Source organism: Lissotriton vulgaris, chromosome 5 (assembly GCF_964263255.1).
Source record: "Lissotriton vulgaris chromosome 5, aLisVul1.2, whole genome shotgun sequence".
Taxonomy (NCBI): Eukaryota; Metazoa; Chordata; class Amphibia; order Caudata; family Salamandridae; genus Lissotriton; species Lissotriton vulgaris.
Genome location: NC_141693.1, coordinates 1,418,233,863 through 1,418,261,694, shown reverse-complemented (window position 1 = coordinate 1,418,261,694; position 27,832 = coordinate 1,418,233,863). Strand labels below are relative to the sequence as shown.

General features: G+C 43.4%; 1 long non-coding RNA gene across 1 annotated transcript in view; it reads left to right on the top strand.

The window, feature by feature from the left end:
• The window catches only part of LOC147712676 (uncharacterized), a 242,309-nt gene extending 216,939 nt beyond the window's left edge, over positions 1-25,370 (top strand). Inside the window, exon 3 of the long non-coding RNA XR_015295762.1 lies at positions 23,451-25,370. This is a non-coding gene — a long non-coding RNA (uncharacterized LOC147712676). The remainder of the gene's footprint in view (positions 1-23,450) is intronic.
• The last annotated feature ends 2,462 nt before the right edge of the window (positions 25,371-27,832 follow it).

Sequence of the window (27,832 nt, the reverse complement as noted above, 5' to 3'; positions counted from 1 at the left end):
TCTCTCTCTCTCACACACTGTCTCTCTCTCTCACACACACTGTCTCTCACACACACTGTCTCTCACACACACTGTCTCTCACACACACTGTCTCTCACACACACTGTCTCTCTCACACACTGTCTCTCTCACACACTGTCTCTCTCACACACTGTCTCTCTCACACACTGTCTCTCTCACACACAACTCTCCGCTCTTGTCCCCCACCACCCTGTTTCTACCCTGCCCCGTCTCCATCCTTGCCCCCTCCCTGGATCTCTTGCTGCCTGGTGCCAGCCTGCTCCGCCTTGCTTCACTCCCAGCCCCCTCCCCCGCAGCACCGCCAGGCAGCTCTGTGCGACCAACGGGGGGGTCGCAGCCCAGACATGAATAAAACCCCCCACCCACCACCTCTTCTCCAATGTGATACGCAAGAGTGAGGGGCGGGAGTGAGGGAAATCACACATACTCTTAAGAGGGCATTTAGGCACTGGACATCCGCAGAGGGGGAGAGGAAGATGGCAACAACTGCTATAACCAGGGCTTTTATGAGGGCTTTGGAGAGACTCTTGGTTGAGATGGGTCCTTAGTCGAGTACTGGATCGGAAGCGGGTAGCGTATTCTTTCCAAATAGCCACTTAATCCTTGGTGACATTAAAAGCTTATGCTTATGGCTATACAATCGGGTTATAGTTAAGTGGACGCGAGCCGGTCCGACAGATCGTCTCCGAGGCGGGCGGAGACGTGTCCAGACTGCGATGCCAGAATTAGGCCTGACATTTCGTTTCTGGGTGCTCAGCTACTCGTATGCCACGTGTATTAAAAGCAAGCCATCAGGAGGGCAGTCTAACACTACCATGTTTCTCCGAGGTCAAGCAGAAATGCCTCGTAGAAACGCCCCGTCATTTTCGGACTGGGGGGCGTGTTTTTCTTTCTCTCCTCTTCCCATTGGCTGGAATGTAAAATTCCAGCCAATGGGAAGAGGAGAGAAAGAACCTAAAAAACACACCCCTGAATCCGAAAGACTGGGCATAAAGGGACAGACTCCCCTCTTCTCCAATGGCTGGCCTCCGTTTAGGAAGCCAGCCAATGGAGAAGAGGGGCGGGTTCAAGCCCCACTCTGGAAAACATAGGATCTCGCTAGCGAGACTGCGCAAGCGCAGCCTGCGCAGGTCGAGACTCAAAAAGTAAAGTTTAAAATCAAGGTGCTTATTTTATAATTTTCAAAATTGAAATACTCAAAATATTTATTTCTCTAATTTGTAAAAGAATATAGTTGAAATGGAAAAGCTAACCTGTCCAGCCCCAGTACTGCAGAGCTTTGGCTGAAGTCTGAAGGTCATAGGAGTGACATCCCTGCAGAGGCAGCCCCCGCGGAGCTGGACCTACTTACGTTAGGCATTGCACATCAGTGGTACCGTGGGCTCATCCATTGTAATCACATCAACCTCTAAGCTGGGGATGGGCTCTAGAGAGGTGCCAGTACATTGCTTTATCATTCTCGCTGTTTCTTAGGACACGTGCAGCTGCTGCTTTCATTGTTATGGCTTTGTTCGCCTGCCCGTTTTCCAAGAAGTGTTAATGCTACCCAATTAGCAGTGAGCTGCTCTAATCTGCATTTGAAAGCTCTCGCTTACCTCTCATCCACTACGACAGTTAACCCGTGATTTACCTACAAGGGGTACCAAAAAACCCCGGAAAACTCTGACCTACGTTTTATTTAGCATTTTACAAATCTTCCAGGTGCTAGTATTACATATCAAACCACCCGCAAGTCGGATTTTAACTTCAGCATTTTGGGACTTGTAGTTTTGTGTTAAAAAGTTTCCTTATGGGGTCAAAAATCCAAGAATGCAAAGTGCTGTCGGCTAAAATGTTGGATGTGTCGTACATGATGTGGCTACTCCTTGCTTACACATAAAACCAAAAGATAATTCTGCATGCATTTCTTGTGAGGGCTCTTTTTCATCCAAATCATTCATTAAAACAAGCACTGGCAATTCAAACTACTTTGCCTTTTGTGTACTGGAAAGTTTTTTACCAACCTTCACAACCAAGGTACACCAAATACTTCACCAGCACAGCCTACCCTAACACAAAGAATAAGAGGTGGCAGCATCAGAAGAATCACTACTCCATTCCCATACATTCTGGACAGGTACAATGTAGGTACCTAACGCACAAAAGAGTAAGTGAGAGGAGATAAAGGACTGGTGTATGCTATCCATACAAATATAAGAAGCACAAAATGCCTGGAGGAAACCGCATGACCCTTCACCCCACATCTAGCACTGGGAAGTATCCAAGAGTACTGTTCACTGGTTGTACCATTGTCTGGTTGTGGATTCCATAGTGTGGGCAGGATTGTCCCTTATGCTGCATTGTTTTCCTTGTAAAACTGCCATCCCCATACTAACATAGTGTGGGTGAGCTAAGATTGTTTTACTGGTGTCTCCTCATCACAAGATTGAAAATAGGAATATTCATCAACGGATCCTGCCTCTTTACTCTAGATCCATTCCGGTTATAGATCTTTCACGACAAATATTGTGAAATTGCCTCTGGTTCATGGGGCATGTTATGCAAGTACATTCGGTATCTTTTGCTTTTTCATTAGATGATTCAAAAGCCGTTGAAACACCCTTCATAGAACAGGTACGCCTTAAGTAGAAAGAATGCAGGTTTCATTCCTTCATAGGACAGGGATAGCTTGGGTAGCACCAACACAAGCTTTCCCCTTCTCCAGAAAGGTACATATCGGGCAGCAGCAGTGCAGTCTTTGCTACTGTCATGCTTGGCTTGTTCTTTGTGGAAGCAAAGCAAGCTTCCTTTTCACTGTAAGCAATAAGTGAAATCTTCTTTCACCGCAGAATATATTCAGCAGGGCAGAAAAGTACAAGCTTTCATCGCTCACAGAACATGCACGGTTGAGGCAGGTGCTTAAGTTCTTGAAAGGAATGCATAGGTGGATGATTAGTGTTAGAACTCACACATTCCCTCATTCTCACTTTGGTGAGATTCCCTTTCAGTATCCTAAAAGTCCTGCTCCTATCATAGCGGACCTGCTGTTTATGTATTTCTTTGGTTTTCCGCTATTTAGAAATTGCAGTTACCTACTACTAGGCCGTTGCATTTTTTTTTTGTTTTTTGAGGGGGAGGGGCAGCAGCCTAAATAACTCTGTTCGAGATGGGCAAACATGTTGCAGCCTCTACAAAATGGTTTTGAATACGCACATACAAAGTGCTGTTCTTTCCTTAACTCTGAACTTAACCTGCTCCTAATATTGAGGGCCACCATTGCAGAATGCTCTAGCGTCTATCAGTAAATAAAAAGGAAAGGGGTTTCCTCGTCATTTTGTAGGCACACGCGTTCTTTGGGATACATGTCATACATCCTCCCTCCTTCATGCACGTACGGATTGAGACTGCCCTGTAAACGTTGCTGCACATGCAAGACCTCTTGGCTTTGCCAGTGCTTGTTTGCGTTACTAATGAAAGCAAAACATATGCTGTTTTTCCACTATATTTATAATCGACATATACATACACACATATTTTCGGTCCTCAGTAGGATCCTATATTTAAAATATTTTATCAGTATTTTTTTTTCAGCGCAGTAAGTAATTGCGCATTGTGATTTTTTTTTTATGCTCCTCACTGGGGTGTGCAAAATGTGTTTAATTTGATTATCATATTCATGTGCAAATGTGTGGGAAATTGCGTAATTACTCTAAATGCAAATTTGTCATTTAGTGCTATATTTTAGAGTGAAATTCATAGTCAGTTTTTTAATGCAGTACTCATTTTGTAGTAATAAAACATTGCTCAAAAACCACAAGTGGTGCAAGCATTGGCTGCTACCGTTCTGCTCGGATGCGTTATGCTAAAGCATTTGAGAATACATTTTGCAGCGAACTAAGTAATTCCCTGTCGTAATAGACCAAATTTTGTGTAAGACATAATTTGTTTTCGCAACTAAAGTATATCTTGTTATTAGTTATGGAAATCTTAATGTGTATGATTATCTTTACTAAACACAAAATTCGTATTTAGAAATCGCTTTAGGTTCTTTTTACGGCATGTTCAACTGGCTAGGGTCCTAACGCAGGAGCTGGTTAGGTAGGGGTATTTATTGCACACATTAAAGTATTTAGTTATTTTGGATCAAGCCATATGGACTGCTAAGCATTGGCCTTATATAACCAACGAGAACAGTATTACTTGGTACCGTAATATAATTCGTAACGTCAGCGAGCAGAAACCAGATATTTTTAAATACAAATTTTGCTCCACGCCTTGTCTGGGAGGGGCCAGTTTAAAAAATGTGCTAGTGGTAACCACCGCCACCATCTTCTCACAGATATTTGCATTTATAGCGTCGATACAGAATTACATTTGAGCAGTGGTCGAAGGGGACGGCTTCTGAGGGGGTTCCATGTGCTTGATGGTTTTCTATTCCTTTGTCTTGTTTTAGTCGCAACGTTACTGAATTCAAAATGTATCCTCCGTGCTCGAGCGATGAAGAAGTACCGTTCGTGAATGACCAGAAACAATTAGAAATAGCAGTAGAGAGTTTCGCTAACATCTCAGAGAATAACAGTCCGCCCAAACGGCTATGGTTTTCTTATTTTGGAAAGTGTAGACTTCAAATCAATCGCTATATTGACTACTGGCCATTGTAAAAAAAAAAAAAAACATAGCCTCATTCCGTGCAAACGGTGCGGTGCCACAATCAAACTCGCCTGGGAGAGGAAGCGGATTTCAAACGGCACCTGCGTGATTACAACTTGTGGTGTGTGCCTAGGCCACCTAACTCTGAACTCTGGTACACTTGTGCCATCTTGTGGCAAAGAACAGAAATGACTGTCCGCCTTTCGTCTAACACAGTGCGTTTCCAAATCCCACTGTATTATATCCTGAAATGTGTGTTCTTCTCTCTCGCTACTGAATTACACTTAACCTTTTCCGGAGATCCTTTGATGCCGAGCCCCCCTGACGTTTTTGAACTTCCTAATCATTGGCCACAATTAGATAATAAGATATATCCTTAAAATGCCATCACCTTGTGACCTATAATCAGCATAAATGCTCTCTTGTCTCTATGCAACGTTGTTTCAGAAACATGTTCGTAGTCTACCGCTTGATGGCCAATTTAGGCATGGAACAACCTACATCAACATGCCCGGTTGTTTTTTGGGGCAAAAGTGATTACGCTTCCAACAGTTTGTGCCCAGTACACTATGGCAAATAGGCGTGTAGTTTTGATAATTGCAAATAATTCCTACTTCGGGCTTAGCAGGGGTACTGTAATATTTTTTCTGCTTAGTATTTTCTTTTTGCGGGCCTCACTCAAAGGGTGAAGGGTGTGTAGCAATCGCCCTGCGCGGCATATTAGTACAGCACAGGGTTTATCTTTGTGGTGAGCAAGGATCAGTGAAGATACTTTTGACACAGGTCTTTCCTAGCTTTAGTTATCCCTATACCTTTACGCTGTTCTTTAGTGCCATCTCTGAACTCATGGCAGCTCGCTACACCTAACTCTATCAAAGGATAACCGTACAAACTCTGCAAGACACGAAATGCAGTCAAATAAAAGAAATCACATGATAATGCATCTATACAGGGATATGTCTACTGTGCAGTCTCTATATTTAGTGAACCAGACCAAGGAGTCGGCCCAAATGTAAATTCCACAATAATGTACTATAGTGTGAGAGATTGGTTGTTGGTTCGGGGTTGAAACTCTACTCAAGCAACAACCTCCATCTGTCCTGTTGAAACACAAAAATCATTAAATAAACCCATGCTTAATCCCCTGATATCTTGGTACAAGCAGAGTCAGGCTTAACTTCAAGGCAATGTGTAAATATGCAGTAGATGGTCGCTGCTGTAACGCGAAGAGAAGTTCAGGCTTAGCCGACGGGCACCGTTAATGCAACAAGATCCTGTCCGGCATCATGGTTGGTTGGTACTGGAGATTCACCCTGGCGTTCGCCGCGGCTATAAATGCTGGTGCGCAAGAGCAGATTTCGTATTGCCTGTCACTTGCAGAAACTCAAGCACGAATACTGTGGCTTAGTGATGGCACTGGTGCGAGATCTTGGTGAGAATAGGCCTGGTCACAAGAGCACAACATTTGTGAATTTATTTTCTTTGAGGAGCTCAACTGATGCCACACCAAGGGTCTAGGACCTGGGAGGCACCTCTTTGGGATCAGGAACTCCCCCAGCAGAGGCCAACAAGGATCTGTCAGGTCCATTTGCAGCATGGCAGTTAGGGAGGCCTCTAGAGATTATGTACCTATAGCTCAGAACATGAGGCTAGCCAGCTGACCCTTGTAGTCACTTCAGCCTGGGATGAAGGCTGCTGGTCCAGTCTTCTTTCTTAGCAAGAATTGCATGCTTCAAGCTACAGGGCGATACAAAAGGGGATGATGGATGGAGCGTTTGAGCAAATCAATGTTATTCTATGGGAGAGTTAGGCCTTGCATTAGTGAGAAACGAATGTGAGAGCTTTTCATTACCAGAACATGTAAAACCGAAGTGCACATCCTACACTTTTTAAATAAAACACCCCCTGCCCTTTGGGCTGTTAAGAGCCTACCCAAGGGGGTCTTTTATCTATTAAAAAGGAATGTTTAGGCCTGGCTGAAGGTTTGTTTTGCCTGGTCAAAATGGTAGTTTAAAACTGCACACACAGGCAGCAATGGCAGGGCCTGAAGGTTTGTATTGCCTGGTCAAAATGGTAGTTTAAAACTGCACACAAAGGCAGCAATGGCAGGCCTGAGACATGTTCAAAAATGCTTCTTAAGTAGGTGACATAATAAGTGCTGCAGGCCCACCACTAGCATTTAATTTACAGACTCTTGGTCCCTGCAGTACCACTTTACTATGGACGTATAAGTAAAGGAAATGTGCCAATTGGGTAAAAGTCAATTTTACCATGTTTAAATAAGAAAGCACAAGCAATTTAGCATTGGTTAGCAGTGGTGAACTGCACAGTGTTCTAAAACCCAACAAAAACGAATTCAGCATGACAGGAGGGGTGAAGGCAATTTTTTGGAGGGTGATCCTGCAGAGAGTTGGGTCCAATATGTAGGTAAGTAATTCATACCAATATCAACATTGAACAGGCTATATGGAGCCATGTAACAAAGAGCATGATGCATTAGTGCATGCTCTTTTGGACTGTTGTAGGTTGTCAATAGGAACTAACTGGTGTAGTGAATAACCGCAAATGCCAAAGGTGCTACTTTATGAACTCCATGCATAAGAAATAAAAAATATTCCTACCTGTGTCTCACATACCTACTTTGCATCCTGTGTGCAATTTCTGCATGTCCCATGCTTGGTGCAATTAATCTGCAACATTGAAACCCATGGGCTCGGTTTAAAGTTTTTGCACATACTCAAACATCTTAACTCCTGAGAGGACTTATGATGAGGGGAATACGGCAAGTATATCAAGGTGGAAGTTATTGGTATGTGGGGTGGACCACAGGCTAGAAAAACAGGTGGGTTTGAGGTGGCCTGAAATAATCTTATTGAGGTATTGAGAGTGGGTGAAAATCACCACATCTTGCTGAATGATTATGTTGTAATTATCAAGTTGGAAACATACAGTTTCTTCAAGTAATTTATTGGCAGGAGAAACACTTATAATTTTATGTGTTGAGGATCTATATGGCTAAGTCAAGCCACATATATACTCTTTGAGTGCAGTATTTGATGCAAAGACAGCACCTTTGAAAGATTGGTGTAGAGTTTGAGAGATTTTGAATTTCAGTTGCAAGTACCGGTCCTATCTTGTTCTAAGATCTGTTGTCCACTATAGTTGGTAAGGTGTTTTGCTTTGTCAGTTGGGCAGAGATTTTAAATGCGATTCCTGAGTAAATACCAGTGTATGTCGCCCAGGATTGGTGAGATATTACATTTTCTTGCTTAGAAGTTGCGCTTTGCCTTGAATTGTAGTACAGCTCAAAGAGCAGCTGGATAGAATTTTGGGACCCCTGCTAGTATAGCTGTATATAGTGAGACGACTAAGGCATAGGTAGCTGTTCACAGTTAGGATGGAGATAGTGGCTGGCTGTTTGATCTTCAGCATTGGAAAGTGCAACTTGGTAGATTGAGTTCAGAGTTCTCCAAGGAGCCTAGGGTCAAACATGTGTTTGTTTGGTGTTAGGATGGAGAAATTCATTTTTCTGATTCAGCATAATGAAGTTGTCTGGCATCAAATGTATGAGTTTTAAGAAAAAGGAGCATGGCAATGTTGTTTATGGATGGCATTTTACCACCATCAATGCTGATGGTATTCCCCTCCTGTGCTGGCCCAGATTTATTCCCATTGTTCATGACGAGCTCAGCTCGTCATGAGTGTACGAGAGGTGTACCTCATGACGAGCTGAGCTCGTCATGAGCATCGAAGGTGTTAAGTATTGTGCGTCATTCACATAATGGTGAATGGACATTTATAACCTCTTAAGTTGAGAATTTGGTTGCTTAAAGCATACATGAAATAGAGTGGGAGCAATCTCGGACACTCTTGTAACACTGAGTGTCTTTTCCACCCCTAGAGACTTTTCTTTTCCCAATCTTCACCACCTGATACCAGTTGCTTAGCATAAAGGTAATCCATTGCTAGACGTAGCCATGAAAACCCATGCTGCTTTCCAAAATATAAAGCAGCCTACCATGGTCAACTAGGTAAAAACCAGAGAAGTCCAACAGCATAAGTAAGCAGTAGTCTCATTCACTCCATATGCAACCAACATAGTCTAGAAAATTTAAGTGGCTTTTTCAACACAGTAGCCCGTTTGTAAGCTAGATTGACAGCCTGCAAGTAGTTGGTTATGTTGGATAATGTATCTTCCAACATGTTTAAAAGGTGCAGCACAGAGACTGCCTCTAACCAGACTATTGATGAAATCCTACACAGTCTGAAGGAAACCCTTGCTTTCTTGATGTGATGCATACGTAAGTACCTTTCTATACAGTAGAGGACCAAAACCGTTCCTCTGTTTACTTTCTGGAAATTGCCAGCTTATTCACATTGAGAACGGCTGATTTTGGCAGTTGCTGTGATTTTGTGACTCCCTAGTATTTCATCTTTGTACCATATCCCTACATAAAACTCCTACATGCACAGCTGGTCAACTTAGATGTCACAAATAATCCAGAACTCAGCTCAACCTTGCTACCTAAACAATGCATCCAACAAATTAACTCTTGTTTCTGCATTACCCATTCATGGTCATCTTCCATTGACCACAAATTAGACACTATTGGGCAATTTTCTGTCCCCCATGGCTTACCCCACAAAAATCATGAATAGAGTTAGCTGTCAGATATGAAACGCAATAACTTAACGCCCCTACCTGCCCACTTAGCAAAGTTCATAGGCTCCTACATAGACCTTGGACTTTCAGTGAAGCATCTTTTTCCACACAAAAAAAACAAATCGCCTGGTGTCAGTTATATCTTCTTTGAAAGATGCCATTGTTCATCTTTCAAACCTTTGTTCCTTTGAAAACCATGTGCTTGCCTCTTCTGATTGGAAGAAAGCTGTGTTCATTTCTACTCAGCACCATCCTGTTGTGCTGTCCACCTAATATGTGGTCGAGAACATTTGACTACATGGCCCTATCCTACAAGATCTGCACTAGTTCTTTCTTTTGGCACTTGCTGAATACAAACTATTGTATATGTTGTATTATTTACTCCGTGTATTCTCTCATGTTGCTATGTTCATGAGGTCATTGATTCTTTCTAGGGCACTCTAGAGCTCTCCACTTTTCTCTTTACACTTCCAACCCATGAGCTGGGTAGCGGTCCTTGCTGAGGGTGTGATCTAGCTGTAGGCTAGCAGAGGAAAGACTGTTCAAAAGTACCCAATACAGCACTATGCGCATGTAAATGTGAATTTCTTTCTCTGGTTTTGCATCCTCGGATTTCTTAGTATCTCACAAAGCTTACTCAGTAAAAAATTGAGCTCTTGATTGTTTCCTCTCCATTTTCCTTTCATTTTCCTTTCAAATGCCTATCTCCTTACATTCCACTTCCTCTCTCTGAGTACTGTCAACTTTAACTCACATACATGTCGACATTTTTATCATTGATGATCTGATTTCCTCATCATTTCAAAGATCACAACCTCTCCTTTGAAAGTCATGATGTCCCTGCAAACCAGCATATCCTAATCTCTTCTGGCTCATCTGTTAAGAACACCAGCCATGTGCATGAACGCATAAATTCATCTCCCTAATTATCAAATCTAACACCTATTAATTATCCACAAAGAAACTGAAGTACATGCATGGAATGGTTTCCTTGACATCAAAATCCTATTCCCAATACGCACGTGATAACTCTTAACCTTAGAACCCGGACAAGCATTGTGTCCTCTGGGACAGTAAGTGCCATGTAAGTGAGACCTCTATCTTCTTTGAATGTAGTTTTAGTAATTGCTTGTGGTGGTTTAGTGAGAGGGTGGGAACAGAAGACCCCGCTAAGTAATGATATAATTGAGTGATACCTTTTCCTGTCTCATGTTCAGATAAGAGATTTTGTGGGTTTCATCTCTCTCTCATGGCTCCCTACCTACGGTCTCCAGGAGTTAACCTGTGAACTAATTGTGCATATCGAAAGGTATTGTGCCTCATTGGTGCCCTTTTCAAGATTTGTTTATCCAATGTAAGGGCATCTCTCTTTTCAAACGTCTTCCTCATTGTAGCTTCTTTGTGTGGGAACCAGGTACGGAAACCCTTTTTTTATGACACCTGGAGAAAATTCAGGGGTGTTCAGTATAGGGGCCATTGGGGATGAGTATGCAGTAAATCACACCTCCCTTATCACCATAGATGCAGCCTTCCAATTGTCATTGTGATTTGTGTAGTGGAAAGTTAAGTTCCATGGTCTCTCAATATTGTGAGAAGCCATGTGATGTGCAACGTTTAGGCAAAAAGGCTGCTTCCAATTGCCTCACTTTGAGGCTAGACTGTGTTGATATCTATCAATGGTTGCAGTTGAGTGACTTTGACATATATTTCAATCCAAAGAAAACCAATACTGCCTTCATATTTCTCATGGCTTGTTTAAATTTTTTTTTTTTACATATGCTGAGGAGTTACTTTTCCAGTTGAAGGCCACTAGTTTCTCCACTAGTTTCTCCTGAACTAATTGGAGAATACGCTTTTGAAACACAAGTGATAGTCTGCATAAAGTTCATTTTGATGCAAAATATTCTCCTAAACAATGATGGTACCAATTTCACCCCATCTTTAGAAGTCTTTTAAAAGTGTCAGTAGGAGGGGGGGGGGGGGTGTATTTTGATTTCTTATTGGATTTCATTGCAGGCTGTGATTTTGACTTCAAAATAATTCATTGCTTCTGTTGGAACTTCTCTATTGACCATTCGCAGTGCATTGACCCATGACTCTTTGAAATTGTGGGTTACCCATTGCTACAGGCTCAGTATAATTACTTTTACAGCCTGAAATATAAGATGTTTTCTATAATGTAATTGGCACATACAACGACTTTATATGTCATAATATTGATTATTGTAACCTCTATTAGTGCATTGCTATTTATTTTTTCTACCAAGGGCTCGAAATAAAGCACAAAGATGCTTGATGAAACAGGGCAACCCTGCTATATGCGCCTACAAAGTTATATTTTTTTGCTGTGAGTATTTTGAATTTAGAGCACGTTGGAGGGTTGAACACATTTTAACTTGATGAATTGCTTAATGTGGGGACCTACATCTGTTTTGTCCAAGAGCTTAAACATGTATTGCCAGTCCAGGTGGTCAAATATTTTTACATCGTGAGAAAGGTGAAGCATCTGGGTGTTTTTGTGTTACTATCGAACCTCGATTCAGTGCCAGTCGAACATTGTTATATGCTTGTCTCCCAGCCATAAAACCAGACTATGCCGAATGAATTCTGATCGGCCACATTGGTTCCAAAAAGTTTAACAAGTATTTTGGCATATAGTTTAGCGTATGTGTTCGGTAGGGCTATGGGTCTTTAGGAACTACATAGTTCAGGGTTCATCTTTGATTTTGTGTTCAAATTATTTCGGACTCCATAATGCCTTTGGTTATTTCACCTGTGTTTAGAAAAATGTTAATGTTTGCGCTAATGGTTTCTCTAATAAATCTTGGAATTATTTCAAGGTCCAGAAGCTTTATTTCCTGGAAGATCCTCCATAGCTGCCAACACCTCCTGTGACATTGTTGTGCACTCAAATGGTACCAGTAAGGCTAGGGGAATTGTATTGGATGTTCTGCCCTGTAAACAAGCCAGTTGTTCAGATTCTAGAGCGGTTTCTTTAGTGTAGAAATGGAGGAAGCAATTGGGAAATGTCTGGATGATACCTTTCATTTACTTTTGATCCTGTGGAGATTGTATTGATCTTATATTCTTATTTTGATGCAATTTTATTTTATAGGCTAAACACCTATCGGCCTTGTCACCTTTTTTTATAGTACAATTGTTAAATTCAGTTTCCCCAATAAATATTTGTTCCAAATCCCCTTTGTAATTCTCTATAATCTTTCAGGAGCCCATGTGTTTGTTTCGTTTTCAAGGAAGATATATTTTTCTCTTGCATTTAATCACCATCACTGTTCCTTCTTAAAAAAAAGTATGTGATATCAACTCACCTCTCAGAAGGGCTCTAGTAGCATCCCATATAGCTGAAAGCGGTGTAGATAGCTTTCCGTTATCCTGGAAATAGGTTAATGCTTCCTTAATGGCGTCTCATACTACTGGGTCTTATAAAGCTACTTCAATCATGTGCTATTGCCCAACTGAGAATAAAATGGGTGTTAAATCGTAGTGGATCATTACATGGGCATGGTCTTATAAGACCTGTGCCTCTACGTGACTCAGAGGAAATCTTCCCATATATGCTTTAAGTGTATAGAACATGTTGGTCCTCAAAGAGGTCATTAGAAAACAATGTTAAGTCTTTCTATTAAGGATGTCACTATATATCGCTAGGACCCACATCTCTAATGTTATCAACTAGAGGAGCCAGTGTATGTATTCCTCCCTACCTCAAATGAGATTGATTTAACATGGGATTAAATTCACCCCTTTAATAAAATCCCATTTGATAGTTCAGCTAATATTTCTAAAAGGTCTGTATAGAATTTGAATTTCATTTTCCATAGGACCATATATACATGACAAAGTAACTGCAGTTTATTCCAACTGACCCTTGGATATTAGGAGTTGATTTTGTTTATCAGTGTGAATACACTGTCCCTTTTAAACAAAATGGCAACACTCTTTGTCTTCGTGGGACGTGGAGCATGGTTTTGCAGTGGCAATAAAGGGGTGTAGAGCCTATGAACATCTTCCAGCTTCAAGCAAGTTTCTTGCAAAAAAAGCTATGGCTATATTTATTTATTATTTATTTATTTTAGAGTTTTCTATAGCGCGAACTTGAACCGATTAGGTTATCAGAGCGCTTTACATAGCACCAGTTCCGTTACATGTTATCACAGCACTTTACATAGACACTTTACATTACAAACACTTTACATATTTTTAAAGGGTAACCATTTCCTCAATGCTTTTTGTTTTAGTGGCGAATGTACTGGTTAAGTTTTAGAATATTAATGAGTGCCGTAAGAAAGATGGGTAAAATGAAAGCTAGAAAGCGACTATAATTATCGTAAACACTCCATGATTCTCTCCATCTGCAGTATCTAAATGAAAGAAGTAGTGATGGATTCCAATTACCCCTAAGTGTCAGACACGATCCGGAAAGTTTTTCGTCAGCAGTGCCCCTGTGCGTTGGTAGGCGTCTGTGTGCGGCTCCGCAAGCGTCGTTGGCATCTTCGTCGCCAAGATGACGTTGCTGGAGATACTTAGACGTACCCACGCTTTCTGATGTCAGTACTTTCTTTTTCTGTGCCAGCAAGTGCAGATCCGGGAAGAGCACGTACCCCCAGTCACTTTTTGACTGCGTTTTTTCAAGGCTTTTAGTCTCAATTCTTTTGAGTCGATCGACTCCTGGTGTCGTAGGGATGCCCGGTTTCAATAACTGCGGGGGCTATCACCGCATGATGTCGGTGACGTACCCGCACCGCGTATGTCTCTACTGCCTGGTGCGCGATCGTAACTCCCAAGTCGTGCAACGACTGCTGGGCCATGGCGCCATAAACTTTGCGGGAGCGGTCCCGAAAGTTGCTGGAAGTCAGGCAGTCTGGTTCGGCGGAGCCTGCGACATCGCCACAGGCCTACACACCCTTTCGGGGTTCGTCTGCGTCGCCCGCACAGGTACAAGAGTTTCTTGCTGCCATGGCCCGACTCTTTTTGGCTGTCTGGCCCAGCTCGTGTGCCTTTGGGCCCTGCGTGCCTGACTGGGGTTCCTGCTCTTCAGACGCCGGTGGCTCTGGCGTCGCTGGCGACTTCGGCCCAGGCGACACAGTACCACCCTGGATCCGGGCTTGGATCCCAGGCGACACCGGTTGACCTGACAACACATCTACTGGTGTCGGGCCCCACCTCCAACGTCGTCCGGTGCCACTGCCGACATCTTCCCTGGTTTCAGCCCTGAGCCGGTCCGCGGCACCGGAACGGAGTCGCTTGACGCAGATTCAGACGCCGGTGGGGCTTTTTTACCCCCACGTTTTTCCTCCTTATTTTCAGCCTGTTTCACAGACTTCGGAGGGGTCTGAGGACCCTCTCACACAACAGTGTGGTGATGACACGGACTGGGCAAAGGATTTGGGGGATGCCAGTGGTCTAGATACCTCGCCTGACCTTGGCATGCTGTCTCCTCCTTCCGTGGCTACGGGGGATGGAGCAAGTTATGCAGTGGTGTTGTGTAGGGCGGCCTAGGCTCTCCCCCTCGAACTCCTTGCAGTGGCCATTATGACTAACCTCCGGACTGAAGTGCTTCAGTCGGCGGCAACCTCTTCCTAGCCCTTGCTGCCTTTTAATGATGCTCTGTCTGATGTTCTTTTGGACACTTGGTCCAGGCCCAACACATGGGGCTCCTGTGGACAGGAACGTGGCCTGACTCCATCGCCCGGCTCCGGGCGACCCGCTCTTCCTCTCCAAACACCACACCCCTGAGAGCTTGGTTGTCTGTCCAAGCCGCTCCTTCCCAAAGAACATTCCCTTCCGCACCTCCTGATAGGGAATCCAAGAAGCTGGAGCAGCTTGGCAAGAAGCTGCTTCCATCTGCCAGCTTAGGGCTGCGGTCGGTGAACACCGCATGCCTCTTGGGCTGTTACTCACACTCTGTGTGGGACACGGTTGCGCAGGTGCTGCCCAATTGCCAGTTTTCTGTTCATTGCTCTGTGATGAATGCTCTTGCAAATCCTACCATGCACAAGTGAACTTGTCCCTATGTACCAACGATGTAATGGAAGTGTACAAATAAAACGGCACAGCCACAACCTGCTGGGAGGGGGAGAAAAAACTGGGACGGATGGATGGGGCAGAAGAAACAGACACTAGATGGTGTGGAGACCATGAAGCAGTTCCGTGTGGATTTAGCTTTGGATCTTTAATGTACTTTGGGTTGATGTAGTGCAGCGGTCGAAATGCATGAAAAGTGTCAGAACTGTGATCCAGAGTACAATGGGTGTGGGATCAGTGTTTGTGGGGAGAAAGGGAGGTTCATTTCGTTCAGGTAGCAGAAGTCCTAGAGGCGGTTCTCGTGGACACCTTGCCTTTTGGTGAAAGCTTTTGAATAACTTATTTAAAGAGGTGGCCACATTTGAATAGTGAACATTTTACCAAAAATGTATGCAGAAGATTTAAAAAAATAAAAACATAATAACTGCAGAATTTTAATAATTAAAAAAGAGCTGGCCCTTTTCTGTCGCAAATCATTAACTAGCTCTGACACCATTGTTGGATAACGCTGGCTATTGTTAATAACATAAATGCTGGAGGATGGCAATGTTGGGTACACACGCTGTCGAATCAATCAAGACCTGACCATGATCTGCTGCAGCTCCCAAAAGTCACTGAAGAGCAGCATTCTTGCCCACACCCCCATGAACTTTAACCATTTTCAAGAGAACATTCTCATCAAAGTTTCAACAATTACTTTTTATTTAAAACTGTTCCACAGCACCCTTTACACTGATTACTCATTAAAGATGTAAAATGACAAAGATCTAAACATGCTCCCGCCACTGGTGACTTGCTTGCTGAGGCTCGTACCTCACTCCACATTTTGGAACCTTCAATCTTAGGACCTATGGCTGACTGGAGTGAAGCAGAGCGTTAAAGAATCACACCAAAGGCTCTGAAAGTCTAAAAACTGAACTCTTCTGCACCACTTATGGCTGAACTTACGAAACAGTGAAAGTGAACAAGGAGTTTTAAACTGGGATCCACCTGTCTCAATGATCTCTAACTCTTCCACCAACTCTATAAATGGCTCTTGCCCATCTATAGAAGTCTGAGGACATTGGTAACAAAAAGTGGATTCTAACATTTTTAGAAATATTTTTGCATGTAAAGGTTGGTGAATCCCCTACAGGCAAAGATAGTAGGTAAGAAAAATGAAACCCACTGAAAGGGAGGAAAGAGCCATATTACTGACTTGGCAAGGGTGAAGCTGGAGACCATGTATTTAAAAATGTCATAGAAAGAAACAGACGTGTAGTGGGCCAAAGGTATTGGCCTGGACCATATTTGGACTCTGACTCTATGCTTAAAGCCTTTTTTCCTGTCTGCTGGCGGCATGAACCGCGTTACTGTGTGAACTGGTCAGGGCATAGCACCAGGTCTTGGCACACAGATCACCCCCTTAAAGGCTAATCGCAACAAGGAAGCGTCCAGCTCCTAACCCCCCCCTCCTCTATCCCCAAATTTCCCGCCCCTGAAGTTTTTCTGTAAGAGGGAATTATTTTTTTAATCTTTTCAAAAGGCTGCTAATGCTATCCCGCAATGTCAATTCATAATTTAACGGCAGTAATATTGCAGGTTATATAATAATTTACTATATTCTAAACAACAAACTCTGCTTTTCCTCTGAAAAGGTGATTAGCCTCTTGTAAAAAGAAAGAAAAGACATGTCTTATTAAACAAAGCTCATCACAATGAGAAAGGAGGCATTACAGGTAATTAGCCAGGACTTGGAGTTCACCATGGACTTAACAAGGGAATACTCCTCAGGATATTGAGGGGAATTTGCCTCGCAGCCCCCATTACAGCAAGTCCAGTCAAGTGATTATAAATAGTGCAGAGGGCTGCTTACCTGAAGCAACCAGTGGGAGGAGTGGCATGGGAGGAGGGGCCAGTGCGCGCTTTGCTAGAGGCTCAGGATATTGAGGGGAACTTACCTGCACTTCGGCAAAATCTCGCTGCCCCTATTACGAGTCCTGTCCAGTTAAGTGATTGTAAATAGAGCTGAGGGTTGTTTACCTGAAGCAGCCTGCGGGAGTAGGGATGGCTTCTGCAGAACACAAACTCCAAGACTATGCCATGAAGCCCAGAGCAGGAGGAAGGGCCACAGCTGTGCTCCACGAGAAGAGGAAAAAAAAATAGTCCACCAAAGCTAACTCGCATAACTGAATGGTCGCTTCCTGTTGGCTGTGTGGAAATAACTGCTGTTACATTTGTACAAAAACATACGCCAAACATAAAAGTGAAAACTTTACTGTACATGACACAACTCTATCACTGGGCGGGCGCTAGACACGATTTACAAGCATGTTTTCAGTTGCGCTCAAAATAGAAAGGCGGGGGGACTGCTGTGCATGAGGAGACCCTTCCCATGCCACCATGCAAACAAAAGAAAACCAGAAGAAGATACTAATTGTGCACCCAAACTAACAAATAGATGAGTGGAGGCGTACATGTTACAGGGCCAGTCCCATGGGAGGGAACCAAGCACACAAAGGTGAGACAAATAAAACCAGTGCACCAGTGAAAAGCCTTCATTTCAGAACGGCATACAAAATAACAAATGGAAATCGATAGATGTGCCAGAAGCCCACAGAGGAGATAAAGCATGTTGAGAGACAGCGCATGCGTGCTGCCTAGACTCAACCTAAAAATTACTACTACTAGATGGGCTATGAATTACACATTATACATAATATTTGAGAAACACTTTTATCAATCTCATATCATGTGAGCAAGAGATTTTAGCTACTCTTGAATACTTTAATTCCGTTGACAAGCATTTAATTATGGGAAAGAAATGTAACTTTAAGTAATACTTTACATTCTTAATTGACATTTCTAGTAGTCTGGGATAGACCAACACCACTACGAGAGATGTTGCTAGGAAAGTTATACATGGAAAGGCTGATAAGGAAAGTCTCACTTTACATATGAGAGACTTAGAACTGACTGCTTTAAGCACACGGTAAGACTGTCCATTAGAAGTACAAGCACAAGGTTGCTCAGATTTTCTCTCTGGACGAATGATGAAGGAATACCATCTGCAACTTAAAACAAGATGCTAGGGATGAAAGGGGGAGGGAAGACAAATGGGGTGCGACTACCCAATGGAAATGGTGAATGACTCCAAAGTTCTGAGAAGATTCGGTGGGAACGCCAGACACTGCTCACTCTGGGTGTTTGGTGATTGAAGTGAGTAGTGGAAGGGGTCCGTGTCCAAGACATTCAACTCTCAAACATCGCAAGACATGCTCCTGAAGCTCTCACTCATATGGTGTTATGAGGCATCCATCTTTGAATGTCTCCTGGTGGTTTCTTTTCAGTAGGTTCCTCCATTGATGTGTAACAGGGTGCTTGGAAAACAACTTGTAACTTAAGCAGTGACTGGAAACAAACTCTCTAGGATATATCATTACTATGCTACTCTTTCTTGACACACTTAAGGCACACTTCAAAGAGGCCTCTGTCACATGAAAATGTAAGCAGACACCTTGGAATAGCCCTTCCTTTGTCTCCCCAGCCAGGCAGGCTTTAATAACAGTGGACCTCTTTTTGATATTAGTGTCTAAAGCCTTTTAAACAGGTCTGCTGGGTTTACATGTAACGCTGAATGCCCTTCAAAGGAGGTAAACATGAAACTAAAACAGTTCATGTATATCCATTGTCTGGTTGCTGAAACCTTACTTTTTATTCTGCTTTATTTCTGCCTCTGGGTCAAATTGGGGAGGTTCAGAACCTGTTTCAAAATGGATTTTAGTGTTGGATGTGGGAGGGACACTAGGATTACTATCGCATACATACTCCCGATCCGTCTGTCTGAGACCTAAGAAGGGCCCTAAACGACTGTACCTGCTTCCCCTCTTGTACCCGCATAAAAGTGGACAACAAGGTTCATAAGGCTGACCTGTTCAAGATACAGGGATACAACAAGCTAAAGGGATACAACCAGCTACAAGAGGCCTTTCCTGTAACTGATCAGTAGCAGCTGGGCCTGGGCTAAATCCTTCTGTCTGTCTGGCATCCAGCAAGTCTCGTGCCGCTCTAGAAGTCCCAGGAGATTTCGAAGTGTACTGCTGTGGTAGATAGTTGTGTAAATGACTAAATCAGAAGGTAAAATCATTGACCAGCACAAACCATTGGTTCGTCATGGTCCGCCTCAATTTGTGCCTAGGTCCAGGTCCACGTGTCCATTGAATATCATTTGTACTTTTTGCTTCTTGGTGCTATTTTTACTTGAGTTTAAAAATCCATACCTCTGGTTCCCCTTGTTGGATTTCTGTCATTTTATTTTTTGAACTTCACTCTTTTTTTTTTTTCTGATTGTTTTGGGAGTTTTATTGTTTTGCTATTAGACTTCATTACGGTTGTAGTTCTGCATAAATACATTTCACATTGCTTTTAAGTTAAAACATGTATGCTCTGTGACGTAGCTATCACAGAGTTAAGCTCAGGTTTTTTAGTGGCTCTAGAGTTTCTCCCTGATCAGTATTGTGATTATTACTCAACTAATAACCCAGTTTCTTACAATTGGCAAAAAGTCATTCTGCTGTCTCGCACATTCATCTCGCTATGCAGGTGCACACCAGTATAACGACACCAGTGCCATTTTCTCTTTTCTTTATAAACTCAAGATGATGGACATCTCTTGGATCAGTTAGGTCGAGCCTGGGCAGCGCATGCGCTGCTCTGCAAGGCATGCTGTATTCAGGTAGGGACTTGATGCTCCACCCATATTTTTCATTGGCTTGTCATTTGTCTCTGTAAACTGTGGCTGTTCTTTGATCAATAGGCTTAGTAGTCCCTCCTTAGTAACACCTCCTTAGTACCACCTTCTCACTTGGTAACCTCCCATGGTGGCATCTCCTGTTTCGTGTCTTGCATAATTGCAGCCTCAGAGCATTATTTTCCCAAAAAGCTTTATCCTCCCCGCTGTTGGACACGCTCTCTACTAATGCTTCTTAAAATAATTTATAGCACGGGTACCATACACATTTGCAATGCAATAGGTCCCACATTTGCGAGAGTTTAAAGCTATTGGCAGTCTGAATAACAATGCCTTTTATTTATCTTTTTTTTTTAAACCGCACATAAATGGCATTGTCCTTTCTATGCCAATGGCCCAAACTCTTGTAAATGCGAGACCTATTGCTTGCAAATGATTGGTTCTCACGTCACCTGGCAGCTTCCCATACAGTGCTACTGGGACGCTTGTTTGCTGCTCATTTCATCTGTGTGCTGTCTCCTTTCTGGGCACTGCTTCAAAAGGTTGCTATTGTCCAGTGTATCCTTGCTTTACCATTCCAAGACAGCCTCCACATTTAGAAGCAAAAGGTCATTCGCCCTGGGTTGGTACAACAATAACTAAAGAAGAGCTTAAAAAACACACAACCTTTAGCTGTTCAACAGGTGTTGGCTCCGTAATTAACATGGTTTTTTTTGTTTTAGTAGTATGCAAAAAAGCATGATGATTTAGATAAGTTAGTTGTTTACTAAACATTGCTGCCATACACACGGTAACCCCTACAAATCCATGTTATCTTTCTCAAGCTTGTAAACACAATCTGGTCACGTTTAATGAGAAACATTCGTTATTTCTAAATGAAGGAGCAAGTGGGCGCTGGAACACACAGGCAGGATATTTATAGACCCCTTTGACAGGCTGACAGTGCGAGCAACTGAAACGTTTGTTTTGTTTTTCTTAGTTTTGTAGACTCTAAGTGAGCCTGAAGAAGTTACGTTTGTTTTAGGTTGCTCTTCCTAAAAAAGTAAGTTGAAGCACTAGTACTTCAACCTAATATCTAAATCTAGCCTTCGGCAAAAACATTTGATTCAAATGTCTTGGTTCTTTCTCATTACACTTTTATGTTAAATGCTTTCCTGCTTACTTAAGAATTTTGTAGAATTGGAGAATCATCACATCTGCAGTTTATTCGGTAAGTAGTGTCTAGTGTGCTCTATTTTTTCCGGATGTCAAAATCTAAAATTTCAGGAACTAAAAATGTATTTACATAAGTCGGACTGGAAACAGTTCAGCCTTCAACCTCTTAACGGGGATGTTTTTTCGTCTGCTGAGCATTAGCATTTTTAGGGTATTAAGGGCACCCGTGCTACTTGTATTCATTAACACCTTTTCTTTACGGTTTTTTCGCCAAATCAATTTTCTCTATTTCTCCAATCAAAAAGATTTGTTCCTGCTAAAGTGATAGGTCTCCGGCTTCAGTTAGCTCGCCCCAAGTAGTGAAAGCTGTTGGATGGTCTATTAGCCTGCAATGTTTTATGTTGAAAGATTCTCATGCTCGTTCTCGGTGCTGATTTTATTGTGTTGGAGAAATAGATGCTCTTTTTCCTTTTCAGTGGCACTCGTGTAATTGTGATGAGCTTGTGATCATGAGACCTTTTGGGAGAGTAAAACAGAATTGTGAACGATTTAAGGAGAATGTGCAGTGAAATGTCAAATCTGTATTTGTAAATGGGGGTGGGGTGGGTGGCTCCACATATGATCGCAGATGATGCCGTTTTCGTGAGTGGGGTCTTTGGGAGATGGTCTCTGAATCCTCTGTCTAGATTGACTTTTAATGTTCCTGTCCCAGTTTCTCCTTTCATAACTTACTGTTATGACGTAAGTGTTCCCCTTTCTAACCACTGACCTTTAATTTCCTGGAAGTTAGCTTTGTGTGGTTAGAACGTTAGGTAGGATTGTTAGTAACGTTCAGAGTTTTTCCATTGAGGACTCGCGTAGGTGAGCGTATAGCAACTTTGCTTGTGTACCGGTCTATTTTCCTCAAATTATAGCAGATTTCCATTTTTGTTGGGCATTGCACATTCACCTCCTTCCACAGGTCGGATAGAGCTGATTTTTTTGGCGAAGCTTCAAATTCTAACTGAGGGAGTAGACAGCAGCTTGGTACTCACGGAGTGGTGGTGGCTACAAAGAGTATGGCATAACATTCTCCGTGCAGCATCTGTTGTAATGCCTCGTTAAACTGACAAGCATTTTCTTTGTGTTTGAGTTTTTAAAGTTGTTTTAATTAAAAAAAAGTTATATGCATACTTCCAGGATCCTGCCAAACTTGCCAGATTATTTTAGATCCTATGAAACTAGCATAACTTAATTTAGATGTCGGTTTGGAGCTGGAAATGTGGGGTTCCTCCATTCAGGAATTCAAACTATAATCATTAAAATGCAAATTAGTTTCTTACATTTTAAGTTTCTGATCTAAGTAGAACGTTTTACACATTTTGGAGGTAGGAAATGGTGAGTAACTATAGATCGTTGCATGTGATAAGTTGTGGGGTTAAATTTAAAGATTCTCAGTGATTTGAGCTCTGCATACTATGTTGTAATCCCTGAAGATGGTAATTCTTGAAATTAATGTCTAGTTTTTTGGATTACATTACATTACAGATGTGGTAAGTAGCTTTTCATTTTCTTACATCTCTGCACATTTTGGCAGCTATACATACTACGTATGTACAGAATCTGGATTAAAAGTTTAATGACTAGGAATCCCAAACTTAAGCCCATCAATTGGACCTGTGCAACAAGGCTAGTGCAAATGGCACCCACCCCCACTTTAGCACTGGCGTCTATTGAGACTTGTACAAAATTGTTTGCTCATTGTTTATGGTAGCACTTAGTGGCGACTGTGAAAAAAAAAAATGACCTCTGTAAAAATGAAAGCATGTATCTTTGGTGTGCATAGATTCCCATTATTTAACAAAATGTAATTTGTGATGGGTGTTTACTTTCCAGTCCGTTTTTGTTCACCATTGTAATGTGGGGTTTTGTGTCTTTCTTTTCCATAAGTCTGTTAGGACTTTGTGTTTCAAATAGTATCTACATGTCTTTGCTCCTTTTAAGGAACACCACAATAATGTTCTAGGAGTGTGCCTCCATATTTTATCAACTGATTAAAAGAAACGCACTTTTAAAATATACCTGCAGTGCAGTTTATTTTTGCATCAGTATGAATCTATAAAATATTTTGTTCGCTTTTTCCAGTAAGCGGATCTTGTGATAAGGCTTTGTTCATTTGCTTTGTGCATTCATTCTATTGATTTTATTGTAAATGTTTTTTTCTTCCAGACAGTGCAATTTGTTCAAGGAATTTTTGTTGAAAAATATGACCCTACAATAGAAGATTCTTACAGAAAGGTAATTTCTAGTACAGATAAATGTTCTTAGGATTTACATTCTTATCAATTTTTATATTATTTAACCTCAATATAAATCTTAAATATACGTTTAATGGGCAGGATATATTTGTATATATTATCCTAAAACGTTTAACAGATTTTGTGTAGTAAAATGTGTTCTTAGAATTGCCAGTCTTGCGTAGCCTTTGGTAATTCAGCCACTGTTTAAAGTATTTCTACAAAAGTCCAGAATTCTTGGTTAGAACAAACCAGCCTTGAACCCTTCAGAGTTCTCTACATTGAGTAGCATTACATTAGATAAAGCATCTATTGTTTACTATGCTTGGAAACTACAGAATCGAGGATCATATAAAAGCAAGCTATCACCCATACATTGTTTTAAATTTTTTTTGATTTAGAGCGTAGAGAAGCCAAGTAGCTTTGCAAACTTATTTAGGACCGAACCATAGCAGGTCCCTCACATGGGATGAAAACATACGCATCTATAGCCTTCCAGTTAAAATAATGTTTATCTGGTAGAGATTTCTAGCTGCAGATTTCTTACCTTAGAATTATCCCCAGGCGTCTGACTGGATCCAGACATTTTTTGTGATCAGTGCCCTTGCACACTGGTTTGTGGTGCCAATCGGCTCCTCGTGGCGTCATTGGCGCCGAAAATGACATGCACAGTGCCTACATAGGTGCCACCCCAGCCCGCAGAGGTCCATTTGTTTTGTTCTGCTCCAGTCACCACTGATCTGGAGAGAGCTGCCTCCTCAATTACTTTTTGAGTCCCCTTTTGTCCATGTTTTGTCGAAGGTTTTTGAGCGTTCTTCTCTTGGTGTGGCAGACATGTCCACTACGAAAACAGGCTTTAAGCCCTGCGGCGCAGGTCATCGACCCTTGTCGGTGATGGTCCCCTATCTTATTTGCCTCTGGTGCCTGGAGCGCAACCACAATAGGAAGACGTGCACAGATTGCCGTTTCATGCTCCCAAGGCCTTGAGAAAGCGGTTCCACAAACTCCTTGCTGCCTGAGTGATGCCATGTCTGTCTTCGCTCGGTCAAGTGGAAGGTTTCAGGATCAGTTACTGAGCCAAAGATTCTCGTCCCATTCCAAGTCATCAGGCAACTCTTGTAAATGCTGCAAAAATAAGAAAAGTAAGAAGTCTGAACGAACTTCAAATTTTCCTCAATTATCAGCTGACGAGATGAGGAAGCATCGGCATTCGAGGCCTGGCTCCTCTGTTGAGCCAGTACTGGTGTCAGCTCCATGCTTTCCTGAGTTGCCGGAGCGACCCCTGCTGAACTCCTGGGGTTTTATGAGGCCATGTGCTGCCCGTTCCAACCGGCACGCCTTCGGGCCCTGCAGGTTTGGGAGGGGGCCTTACAGGTATCAGGCTGGCAGCTCTGGCACCATTCAGTCTCCTTGCATCCACAGTGGGCTCCAGACCAGCACCGGTCATACCACCACAACCTTCCCCAACGCTAGTCATGTTACTGCTCCCAGTACCGCCAGCCCCATTCTGATCCCAGACACAGAGCCGTAGGGGAGGTTGTCCGACACTGACTAGGCTGAAGTCTGATCCCTATTTCTACAGGCTAGAACTTGGGGAGGATTGGGAGGGGGTCCATGGACCCTGAGGAATACCAACCCATAGATCCACAAATGGACTAGTGTGACTACTTGGTGGAGGCCAGTGGACTCAGCACTTTTCTAGATACCGGCATGTTGTCTCTCCTTTCCATGGGTATGGTTAATGGAACGTCCTTTGGAATGTTGGTGAGAAGGGAGGCCGAGGTCCTGGACCTTAGCCTGCCCTCTGTGGCAATCGAGATGGACGTGCTTTAACAGTAAGTGATTTCCCCCCTCCCTCTCTTGGAATTCTTCTCCCATTCAGTGATGTCCTTACTGACGTCCTGCTTGTGACCTGATCTAAGACCAGCAAAGGGGCTCCTGGTAACAGGAGGGTTTCCTGCTGGTGGTGCAGGGGACTCCAGTTTCCTCACTGAACAGCTCACCCCATTTTGGTGGTCTAGTCCTCTAGCTCCCATGTAAATCCAGGTGCATTCTCTACTGCCCCTCCAGATAGGGAATGCAAGAAGTTGGACATCCTTAGGGCAGATGTCTTCCACCTGCCCACACTGTAGTCCGTGAATGCTGTGTTCCTTTTGAGCCATTACTCCGATGCTCAATGGGATTTGGTTGCACGGGTACTGCCCATGGTCCCAGAGTTGGCCAGAACCATACTTTCCCAAGCTGTTGCTGATTGGTGAGACATAGCTGACTTCATGATCAGATGTGGACTGGATGCCACCGACTTGCTGGGCAGGGCACTTTTGACAGTGGCCTTATGGCTCCAAGCCGGTCTGAGGACAACTCTCTTTTCAAGCGATGTCCAAGTATTGTTTATCGACGTGCCCTTTGATGGCTCTAGTCTCTTCAGAGATGAGGCGAATTCAGCGCTGGAGCGCTTAAAGGAAAGCAGGCTTATGTCCTTGTGTCTTTTCATGGCCCCTCGCCACCCCCAATCTGCATTTAGCTCCTTTCTTGGTCACCGAAGATGCTTCCAGCCACATCTGTACCCTCCCTGCCACTACAGTGTGCAAGGACGTGGTGTCTACAGATCTAGTGGGCCGAGCAGCCAGAGGTTGGGCCAGTACACCCCCCAAAACTGCAGCCTCCAAACACTTATAGTTTGCCCTCTTTTTATCAACATGGAAACCCAGTGGGAGGCAGGGTATGCCCCACAGAAGGTCTATAGCATCATACCGATGGGTTCTTCAAATTGTCCGCAGGGTCTACTCCTTCCTCTTTATAACTCCTCCTCCAGCCTATGCCACCTGTTTTCGACTGGCTGATGGAAGACTGTCTTACCCTGCTCCTCCAGGAAGTGGCTTCTCTTGTCAAAAGGAGTCCTAGAGAAGGTGCAGACGCCAAAAGTTGGTCATGGTTGCTATTCCCGCTACTTTCTGATGCCCAAGAATTGTCCTATCCAAGACCTGCACCTACTTAAAATATTCCGCAAGAAGTGCAAAATGCGAATGCTCGCTCAAGTACTGTCTGCCCTGGACCCGGGAGACTGGATAGTATCATTGGACTTACGTTTCTACATTCCCTTTCTAGCTGCGGTTCATGGTGAGCCATGTCACTTTCAGTTCACTGTGCTCCCTTTTGGCCTTACGAGCGCTCCTTGGGTGTTCACCAAGGTGATGGCGGTGGTTGTTCATCTGCTGAGTTCAGGGGTGCCAGTTCTCCCCTATCTCAATGACTGACTGTTGAAGACTTCTTGCCCTATGCTGTCATCTCCCAGACTAGGGCAGACCTGCATTTGCTGGGGTTCACCATCAATGTGCTGAAGTCACACCAGCCTATCACTCAGATGCTCCTTTCATTGGAGCTGTTCTGAACACTCTGCAGAATGGGTAGTCCAGGATAGTCGTGCTATGATATAGATGTTTTCGCCTCTATCCTGTATTTCAGTGAGACTGACTCAGGCTGCTGACCCTTCTGGCTTCCTGCATTGTGCTTGTGACACATGCCCGCTGGCATATGCGGGCCATGCAGTGGGGCCTGAAGTTTCACTGCGCCCAACATCGGGAGATGTGACACAGTGCAGATCTCGTAGGAAACTGCACAAGATCTGAAGTGATGGTTAACGAACCGAGATTAGGTCAGCGGCAGACCCCTCTCCCTTCCCTAGCCAGATCTCAGTGGTGACCGATGTCACTACTGGGTTGGGGCAGCCATTGGGAGAGATGGAGATCAGATGTCTCTAGTCCCTGGACTTCTGGGCGATTCGGCTGGCATTGAAAGCCTTTCTATCCTCCCTCAAAGGAAGGATAATGCAGGTGTTCACGGGCAACACCACCGCCGTGTGGTACTGCCACAAATGGGGCAGGGTGGGTTTTTGGTACCTTTGTCGAGAGGCCCAACGCCTCCGGACATGGCCGGAACATCAGGACATTTCCCAAGTTGTTCAACACCTGGCGGGCTCTCTGAACTTCAGGGCATTCAAACTCAGATGTAGATGCCTAGCGGATCACAAGTGGCCTTTCCACCCGAAGGGGGGTGCAAGGTCCCTTTTTAGTAGGGTGGAGAGCTTTGGTTAAATCTTTTTTCCACCACTGAGACTGTGCAATGTCCAAAGATCTGCTTGCTTGAGTTTCCAATGTGATTCTTGCTCTGAAACGCTTTTTTTTTCAAGTACAGCTCAGGCCTCCGGTACACTTTTAGGTCCATACAACCCCTTCCCAGAGTTCTAAAGAAGGTCTGGGATGACTAGGTCCAAGTCATTATTGTGGCAACGGACCGAGCTTGTGGAGTATGGTA